The sequence below is a fragment of the Pollicipes pollicipes genome, unplaced genomic scaffold (genome assembly GCF_011947565.3).
Source record: "Pollicipes pollicipes isolate AB1234 unplaced genomic scaffold, Ppol_2.1 Scaffold_5724;HRSCAF=6776_pilon_pilon_pilon, whole genome shotgun sequence".
Taxonomy (NCBI): domain Eukaryota; kingdom Metazoa; phylum Arthropoda; class Thecostraca; order Pollicipedomorpha; family Pollicipedidae; genus Pollicipes; species Pollicipes pollicipes.
In genome coordinates this window covers 29,221,524-29,230,744 of record NW_023596746.1, presented here as the reverse complement: position 1 = coordinate 29,230,744, position 9,221 = coordinate 29,221,524, and the positions used below count along the sequence as shown (strand labels likewise).

At 63.0% G+C, this 9,221-nt stretch overlaps 1 pseudogene; it reads right to left on the bottom strand.

Annotated features, from left to right (window-relative positions):
* Window positions 1-611: 611 nt before the first annotated feature.
* LOC119104007 (tropomyosin-like) overlaps window positions 612-9,221 on the bottom strand; it is a 60,459-nt pseudogene continuing 51,849 nt past the window's right edge.

The window sequence follows — 9,221 nt, the reverse complement described above, 5'->3', positions numbered from 1 at the left end:
GCACGAAAACCTTCGACTTCGATTCAGCGATCCCTGATGGATGGGCAGCGGCCTAATTTCGAGCCCGCTGACGTTTACCAAGTTCTCACGCCCTCACACTTCTCGGCTTGGTCACTCCGAATAATAAAACACGTCAGGCTTAAAAATTGTTAGATTCTTTTGTCACGTCATACAGCTGTGTACAGTCTGCAGTGTGCTTCACTTCCGTTTCCTTCGACGCGTTCTAGCCGAAATGCGACGTACATCTCGCTCCTCAGCACCACTCGAACCCATACATAATAATATATCATCTGCTCCGGGCAACCTAACAAATACATAGCAAAACCTGCCAGAAAGGGCATGCGGCGTACAGAAGAGTGAAGGGCCGGCGGCGCTGGTGCTCACAGGGTGTGACTGCTGCCGGTAGCTGCGCCGGAGGGAGGGAGGGGGAGGCGCGGGGGCGGGGTCCGCGGCCGGCGGCCGGCAGGGCGGGCGGACGGCGGGCGGCGGGCGGGCCGGGTCAGCATCATCAGTCAGTGTGAGCGGGGCGGGCGGCCCGCCCGCGCCGGCGCCGCCCGCTCCCGCCGCGGCCGGCGCGTGCCCCGACCCCGGGCCGTGCCCGCCGGCCGCGCTTGGAGCCGGCGGCGGCGCGCGGCGCGCTCTAGTAGCCGGACAGCTCGGCGAAGGCGGTGTCCATCTCGTCGGCGATGCCCTTGTACTTCTCCTTCTCGTTGACCAGCTCGTCTGCGGGCGGCGCGGGCACACGGCAGCGGTCAGCGGAGACAGCGGCCGCGGCCGGGGCCGCCCCCACACGGGCGCCACCTACGGGCGCGTCCTCACCGCCGCCGCACGGCCGGGCGGGGCCGGCGCCCGGACAGCGGGCCCGGCCCGGCCAGCGCCGAGCAGGGCCCACAGCCGGACACACAGACCGGCAGACGGAGGAGAAGACGGACAGACAGATAGACAGAGAGAGCGAGGGAGAGGCAGAGTGCAGCAGGCGAGCCGCGGACGGATGGCAAGCGACGCGGTTTAGTAGGCCGACATCTCGGAGAAGGTCGTGTCCAGCTCGTCCGAGACGGACTTGAACTTCTCCTTCTCGTGCACCAGGTCGTCTGCAAGGCAGGCCCGCGGTCAGCCCGAGCAGCCCTCAGTCACCTGGCATGCACCCGAGACAAAGCCAGCAGCCAGCCCTTCGGTATTAAGGCGGCGGTGTTACAACAGCTCCAGTGGCCAGCACGGCTCGGTTAACGGCAGCCGGGAGTTATTTCAGAGACGTTATTGCAGCAGAAACGCGCACAGATGAAGCGTGATAGTTATTTGTTGTTATGGTCATTGTTATCGTCCGTTGCAGAGAAGTCGTCATCGTTAGCAAAGCAGAGGAGACCCCACATACAACATAGCCCAGCGATTTCAACACAAGGGTTCTTCATCACGTCATTATACCAGGACCACGTTAACTGGCTGATGTGAGACAAGTTGTATTTAGTAAGTACATTTAGTACAAAGCACACTTCATTCATCCCAGCTCCGGCCAGCTCCGGCGTCCGTCCACCGAACCCGCACTTAAGTGTCTGTGTATGGGAGAAGATTGGTGAGGAAGGAATCGGACCTACGTTTGCAGCTTGGCAGTCGTACTGTGACATGCATCTAAAAAACAAAAACAAACAAAAACAACAGAACGCAAATCAGTCACAATACCTGCACTGGACGGCCTACAGTCGGCTGCATCGGCCCTTCTTCCGGCTGACTGACTTACGCCTCACCCAAACCTGAGCTCCACACCGCACACCATGGCCCGGCGCGTCACGTCCCGCCCGGCGACCGTTCCTGAGCGGCCGTGCGACCTGGCGGAGATGCCTCGCCACACGGGGAACGGCCACCGCTCCGTCCCGCACCGCCCGCGGCTCACCTGGCCCGCCTTCGCCGGTCACACATGCACTGGACGGTGTTCACAGGTTCTGGATGTCCTTCAGGGTAGTGTCCATCTCGTCCTCCAGCTGTTTCTGCTGCTGGCGCGACTCGAGCAGCTGGTCTGCACGTGCCCGGTCGCGGTCAGAAGCGGGGCACACCCAGGCGGCGCGCACCGGTAGGCGGCAAACGAAACAAAACGGCACGCGGCCCGACGGCCAAAACAACACACTCGCAGCCAAACCAAGCAGGCAAAAACGACGAGCACGAACTGGTCAATGGTAGTGCAAACTGGGGCGCGGTTGGCATTCACTAGCAACTCTTCTGTCTAGTCATTCCATGCCAAAAACGTAGAAAACGCAGACATGCCATCGAGCGAGGCGTCACGCGGTCCACAGCCCCGGTAGGTGGTCAGAGGCCAGAGGAATGACGGTGCCCCGGGATTCGGAGGATGCTGTACGGTACAAGTCTGGGTACCGCGTGTTTGCGTGTTAACGAATAACATGAGCGTTATTACCTGGCCTAGTAGGCACTGGTGGCCGCGCGGAGTTTATCCGAATGAGCTGCTTGTAACACACAAATGGTCGTTGGTAAGGGAACCGGACCCAGCCCGCTTCAGCGTGGTGGGAATTTTCAGCCTTAGTCCCGAATCCAACGTCTAAGGTAGGAGACTCCAACATCTACGGCAGGGACTCCAGATGAATCTAATCCATGACAAATCCGGGGTGTCCAGTTGGGTCCCCGTCGGTGAACCCGTACCACAACACAAACAGACATACCCAGGAGCCTGCCCATGGCGACCATACGTACCGGGACCAGGAATGAACACGGAGCGGAGCCTGTTGGGCCCACCACCGACCCCACTAGACGGCTGTCACCGTGTGACAGACACAGCCGGTCCGATCAGCCCACAGTCCCCCCAGGCCCACCCCGACCCCCGTGCCCGGCAGCAGCAGCAGCGCGGCAGCGGCCGTCCCACGCACCTTCCAGTCTGTCGACCTCCTTCTGCAGCTTCTGGACCGACCGTTCGGCGAACTCGGCGCGGGCCTCAGCCTGCCGGGCAGCGGGCGTCAGCGGACGGCATGGCGTCGGTCACAGCACGGCGGCCGGCCGGCCACGCACCGCCGACCGGCCGACGGAAGACGGGCCGGCCGCCGCGCCGACAGCCACACATCAGCCCATCAGCACACGCTTCTGACTGCACTCAAGTCGACCGCGTTAGCGTCGGAAGCTACACGCGCCGCACTGAATCGTCTGACGCGCATCAACTAGGCGACGGGTTGAGCGCCTCGCTCGACACCGATCACCGTGCCGGACCAGCGGCGTGTGCCGCACGGGCGGCGCACCACCCGGCGCCCTCCGGGCACGTCCGCAGACGAAGCCACTCGGTATTAGCCTCGTGAGGCACGAAAGGCGGCCACAAGCGACACAGTTGGAGTTAACACGTATTATGGCCGATGAGTTGAGCTTATCGCGGCGCAGGTGAAGCGGTCCGTTTACGTGGTAGTGCACTTACCGCAGTATCGTACAGCACGTTAACAAGCCACGGCCTGCAGCTCAAGAGCTTTTCAGAAGCCATGAAATCGCGCAAGTAACTCCGGGCCACACCAGACGCCAGGAAAGAAGCAGAAGGCAGGAGCGCAAGGGGAAAAAATCTGAGCCCACCCCGACACAACGAGAAAGGAGATATGCGCCGACAGCAGTTTGCTGCATGAGGGCCGATTGGGGCCACTGCTTTTAGCCAGTTTTACTGAGGCATTAACGACCCGTGCTGTAAACGAACACGGCGCATACCGATTTTGCCCCCGATCTGGCCAGAATACAGCCGGCGGCTCGCCAGAGAAAGCATCCGCCGCTTTAGGAAACGTTGGCATGCGGCCCCCGTTCGGAGCAGGCGGCGCGGCTATCCACGCCCCGAGCGGCGCTGGCACGGCGCCGGCGGCGGAGCGGCGGAGGCGGCGGCGGCGGAGGCTCACCTCCTTCCACCGAATCTCGCTGTCGTGCTGAAGCTTCTGGAACATGTCCTCACGCTGCGAGGCCTAGAGGAACACGACGGCGTGAGTGGCACGAGCGCACGGCACGCCCTCCCCCCATGCCGTCGACAGTTAGTCAGACCACGGCACACCGTTAGCACACACGGCGGCGAGAGGGGGCAGTACCTGCTTCAGGCGCTGAGTGAACATTGTCAGCTGGCGTTCGTACTCTTCCTCGCGCTCTTTGGCCTAGAGCCGGCGGGCAGCGCAGAGAGAACGGAGGGTCACGTCACGGCACGCACAGCGAAGGGTCGAGCCGGAGAGGGCCAGGCCAGGCCAGGGCAGGGCAGGGCAGGGCAGACTAGGCCAGGCCAGGGCAGGGCGGGGCAAGGCACCGTGCCCGTCCTGGTTAGTGGGGCCGCGGAGGCCGCGCGGTCGGGGCGGGGCGGGGTGGGCGCGGGCCGGGCTCGGGAGGGGTCGACAGCTAGAGAGAAGAGTGCCGGCGAGCGTCGTCCACGGCCGTCGCCTGTCGACACGTCACGCCAGCCAGGGGCACCCCATGCTCGTGGACGCCGGACGGCCGGCACATGCTCGGTGGGCCCGGTTACCTGCTTCATTCTGTTCGTGAGCTGTTTGATCTGTTCCTTATACGCCTCCTCACGCTGGTTGGCCTACAGGACAAGCCGGCGGCGTTTAGTGGCGCCGGGTCCGCTGGGAGCGGCCGGGACGAGGCGCGAGCGGCGCCAGGGTGGCCCTGACCCAGTGTCTCCGCGCCCGTCCCAGGCCGGAGAGAAAGCCTCCCGGCGCGGCGTCCCAGGGTCGGGAGAAAGCGGCTGGCGCTCGGCCGACCCCGCTGCTCGGAGGTCAGCGTCCGCACCCCGGCTGTCTCGCCGCCCGCCGATGGTGGCGACTCTCCACCAGGGAGCGGCTACCGCCCACATTACAGCCCAGCTTGACTCCAGCCACGCCCCAATGAGATAGGGGAAAGACCCCGCACCCCTCCGCCCCTAAAAACAGGCTGTATGTCCACCACGGGTCAGGCTGCCGGACGCGCGGTGAGAGGGGGTAAGGGTGACGAGCGGGTATTCGCTGCTGCAGCATACCAATACCCCGCGCCATCGCCGTCGAACAATGACCGAAACAATCACACATACCGTACAGACGAGGTTCACTAGGTCACGGAACGGGGTCAATCAGCGAGGCCTTTGTCCGCCCACTGTCTGCCAATCGCAACAGACTGCGACCAATGCTGGGTCAAGGAGCAACTGACCTCACCGCATCAGCGCCCCACTGATGCAGCTATGGTGCACGCAATCAGCTGCATAAACGTATGACTAAACAGAAGGTCCGGGGCCAATCACGAGAAGGAAAGTAATACAAGTATGCTCGGTCCAAACCCGGTGTAGAAAACCCATGAACACAATGTCTTGAGTTTCACAGCTTTACACCCACCAAACACTGAATCATCGAAGCCAGAAAGGTGTCTACCGGGAGGGCATCCCTGCGACTCAACGAGTCGATGACCGACACAAAGGTGCCCCTTCGACGGCGGCGGTCCACGCGCGACGACAGCATTACCTTCTCCTCGGAGACCTCGAGCGACTTCAGGTTGTTGCCCACCACGCGCAGCTCCTCCTCCAGCTCCACGATCTTGCTGCGGGACGGACCAGAGGCACGGCGTCAGTGCGTGGAACAGTCGGCCCACGCGCCACGCCACACCGCACCGTCGAGCCATGCCTCGAAGCCCGCGCTGCTCTGGCGACGGATTAATGCCTCGCCGGGCAACAACCAACACTCTTCTCCGCCTATGTAAAACAGCCAGCGAGGCGCCATGCATCTCAATCAACGCAGCACCGCTTGAGAGACGGAAATGACAGCCGCGTCATGTAGCTGCTGTTCAAGCCAAACGTATGCAGCGAGAGACGGGGCTCCAGTACAGACCGAGAACAGCACAGAGAGCATCAGACCAAGGCAACATTCACAGCACACCCAAAGGCCGAACCACAGCAAAGTGTCGGTGCCAGCACGAGTGAAGGAATACTCACGCCTCGCCTCCCTCCACTCAACCAGACAGTGGGTGTAGTGAACGAAGGGCACTGGCACCTGTCGGTCCCGCCACGCCCGGCGGTGGGACGGACCGGCGGCTCAGCCAGGGGTCTCCGGTCTGGGTTCGCGAGGGCGTCGACATCCCTGACCGTTGATGTTGGGCATGGTGATGGAGGCAACCCGGGACGAATAGCTGTGTCACATTGAAGTACGGATATCTCGAGCCGCTGGTGGGCTGATGCGCGTAGGGGCAGGTAGGGCTCGGGGGCGGGGGGGGGGGGAGACCAGTGCATCCCAGCTGTCGCTCCCGTCTCGCCTACCAGCTGTGGACCGCTGCTGGGCTTGGCTCCCGGAGCACCAACAGAGATGCGTGCCAAGTTAACTACTCACGTCCCGTCTGTGACTTCATGGTCACTGCTGGGCTTGGTTGTGTGTGCGCGTAGGAGGCAGGGGGAGGGGAGGACGGCCCCAGGGGCGTTTGCTCAACTCTCGCCTGTCTCGGCCCGCTCCTCGGCCCGCTCCAGGTCATTCTCCAGCATGACCACCTTGCGCGCCACCTGTCAACGAGCCAGGCACACCACGGGCCCATCAGGCGCATGCCGGCCGGTTGGGCCACCGGACCCCAGCTCGAAAACCACGCCACCACGCCGGCCGGCAGCACACACGCACACCACGGCTGCGCATGCCCAAACGCCGGGCGACGGGCGGCACGGCCATGCGGGAGCGCACTGTGGAGGGTCGTGCCCTAGGCGGGGGCGGGCTGACACCACAACACACGGCACGCCACTCACGATTCGCCCGTCTCGGCGCGCTCCTCGGCACGCTCCAGGTCGGCCTCCACCATGCCAGCTTACGGGCCACCTGGCGACAGCAGCGGGCCCGGCCCGTCAGTGGTGTGCTGACGGCGATCAGAGCACTGGCTGGCGCAGCGACGCACCCAGACTGGCCTCAGAGCCGGCTCCAGTCAAAGAGCGGCGACGCCGCATTTCGTAATCTTTTTGACATTCTTTTTATACCTCATGTGGAATTGATAAAATCAATAAGTGTCCCTGTTTACACAGAGAACGTCTTAAGCTTCCCATAGTAGTGGCACAGACTCTACGACGAAAGAGCATGTTACGGATTTACCAAGATGGTTTGAGCGTGATGATCGTTCCAAGTGTGTGTAAAAGGCAACTAAAGAGGACCGACGCACAACAAACCTAGTGTGTGCCTGCGTGACTGTATCATGTGCATTCGACATCAAACCACACACTTCTCGCATGCCACCATCGCTGACCATGCAGCCGCAGTTCTCGGGAGCGACCAGCATTCCTGTGAACAAGTCGCGGGGACCAGCTACACTGCCGTCAGGACCGGACGGACCCCCTACAGCAGCCGCCTGTCGCTCCCGCCTGTCGAGAGTCCACTCCTGGGGGCGGGCGTGCGGTTAGTGTGGACCCGCGCGTCACACCACCGGCCGTTAGCCACACGGAGGGCGGGTCACGCGCGGTCACCTCGTCGTACTTCCGGTCGGCCTCCTCAGCCAGGAAGCGGGCCTCCTTCAGCTGGTTCTCCAGAGCGTCCATGCGCTCCTCATCCGAGAGGCTGCGGTTCTCCAGCACCTTGCGCATGCTGTCACGGACGGCGGCGCGTCAGACAGCATGTCCCGACCCGCGTCCCTCCCCAGCAGCCGGCGGCGGCGGCCAGCTCACCCGCCGGGACCCGGCCGGCGCCATCGGCGGCGGTCACCAGCCAGCGGCAGCCGGACCCCGGCGAGGCCGCACAGTCGCGCGCGCGCCCGCTCCTCCCCAGCACAGCGGCCGCCCTACCTCCTCGTATTTCTTGTCCGCCTCCTCGGCGATCAGCTTGGCCTGCGCCAGCTGCGCCTCCAGGATGGAGACGCGGTCCTCCTCCGTGTTGGTCCGGTTCTCCAGCGCCTTGCGCTCGCTGCGTGCGGGCACGTGTTCACGCCGGTTAGTTCACGGCACGCGGCGGCAGCTGACCTCGGGTGAAAACTAAAGGGAAACGGGCGACCACGCATACATGCACCGCCAGCAACATGGTCAATTGGAGGTCCGGGAGAGGCTCCCTGGATTCACATGGAAGTGGGCTATTAATATTCATAGCGTTACAAATCGCAAAATTTGCGGAGTACGCAAAAACAACACAAAAACACACAAAAACAAAGCATGCCACATAACGCAGCCTGGAATAATGCTCGACTTGAGGACAATCTAATTGTTATCACCTAGGGTGCGACGCAGGTTCTGGTTATGACGGCTCGGTCCAGAGCACACCGCTGGCGCGCGGCTCGGCCAGAGTGCAGAGGCGACATACCTGCGGCACTGGCCGGCCGCCCCGCTCGGGCCCGCTCAGAGAGCGGACGCTGACACACTCGCAAGGCATGCACACACATCACAAAGGCGGCGCTGTGTATACAGTGTCCGGGCTGTCGGTGGACAGGGCCGTCCGACCGGAGGTCGACTCGCAACACCGTCCGACCCCGTCGTGGGCCTCCCATAGTTTGACCCAACTATTATCTCCGAGCGTTGTTGCACTGTTATATCAACGTCAGCGGCCGACGTTCGGCCACGCTGCACTAAGCTGAGCTGTGCTGTACTGTGTGCTGTGCTGTTCTGTGTTGTGCAGTACTGTACTGTACTGTACTGTACTGTACTGTACTGTGCTGTACTGTGCTGTGCTGTGCTGTGCTGTGCTGTGCTGTGCTGTGCTGCGCTGCGCTGTGTTGTGCTGCTGTACTGTACTGTACTGTACTGTACTGTACTGTACTGTGCTGTGCTGTGCTGTGCTGTGCTGTGCTGTGCTGTGCTTGCTGTGCTGTGCTGGAGTATCGCACGTACCGCTCGGACTCGTCGGCGGAGTGGGACGCCTCAGCCAGCTTGGTGGTGGCGGTGGCCAGCCGCTCCTCGGAGCGCTCCAGGTCCTCCTCCAGCAGCTGGATGCGGCGTCCCAGAGCCGAGACCTCGCCCTCAGCCTGCGGCACAGCCGGCCACGCGGGCCCGCCGTCAGACAGCACCCGTCACGAGCGCTTCGCACCGTCCAGTGCCAGGGCCGGCACTGGTCCCCAATACACAGAGCGTCAGGACGTCGCCAACAGAGCACACGGACAGACCAAATGTATACCGCAACGTAGCGGACGGCACCCGACGAGTCAAACATCTCACCACCTACGCGCGACCAAGCGCAGGACCGCACCCCGAACATGGCGGCGGGCCGCACCTCCAGACCGCACCTCGCACAGCATGCTGTAACGCACAGCGCCACACGGCGGACAACGCAGCCGCACACCACAGGGATCAGCCCAACGAGCGC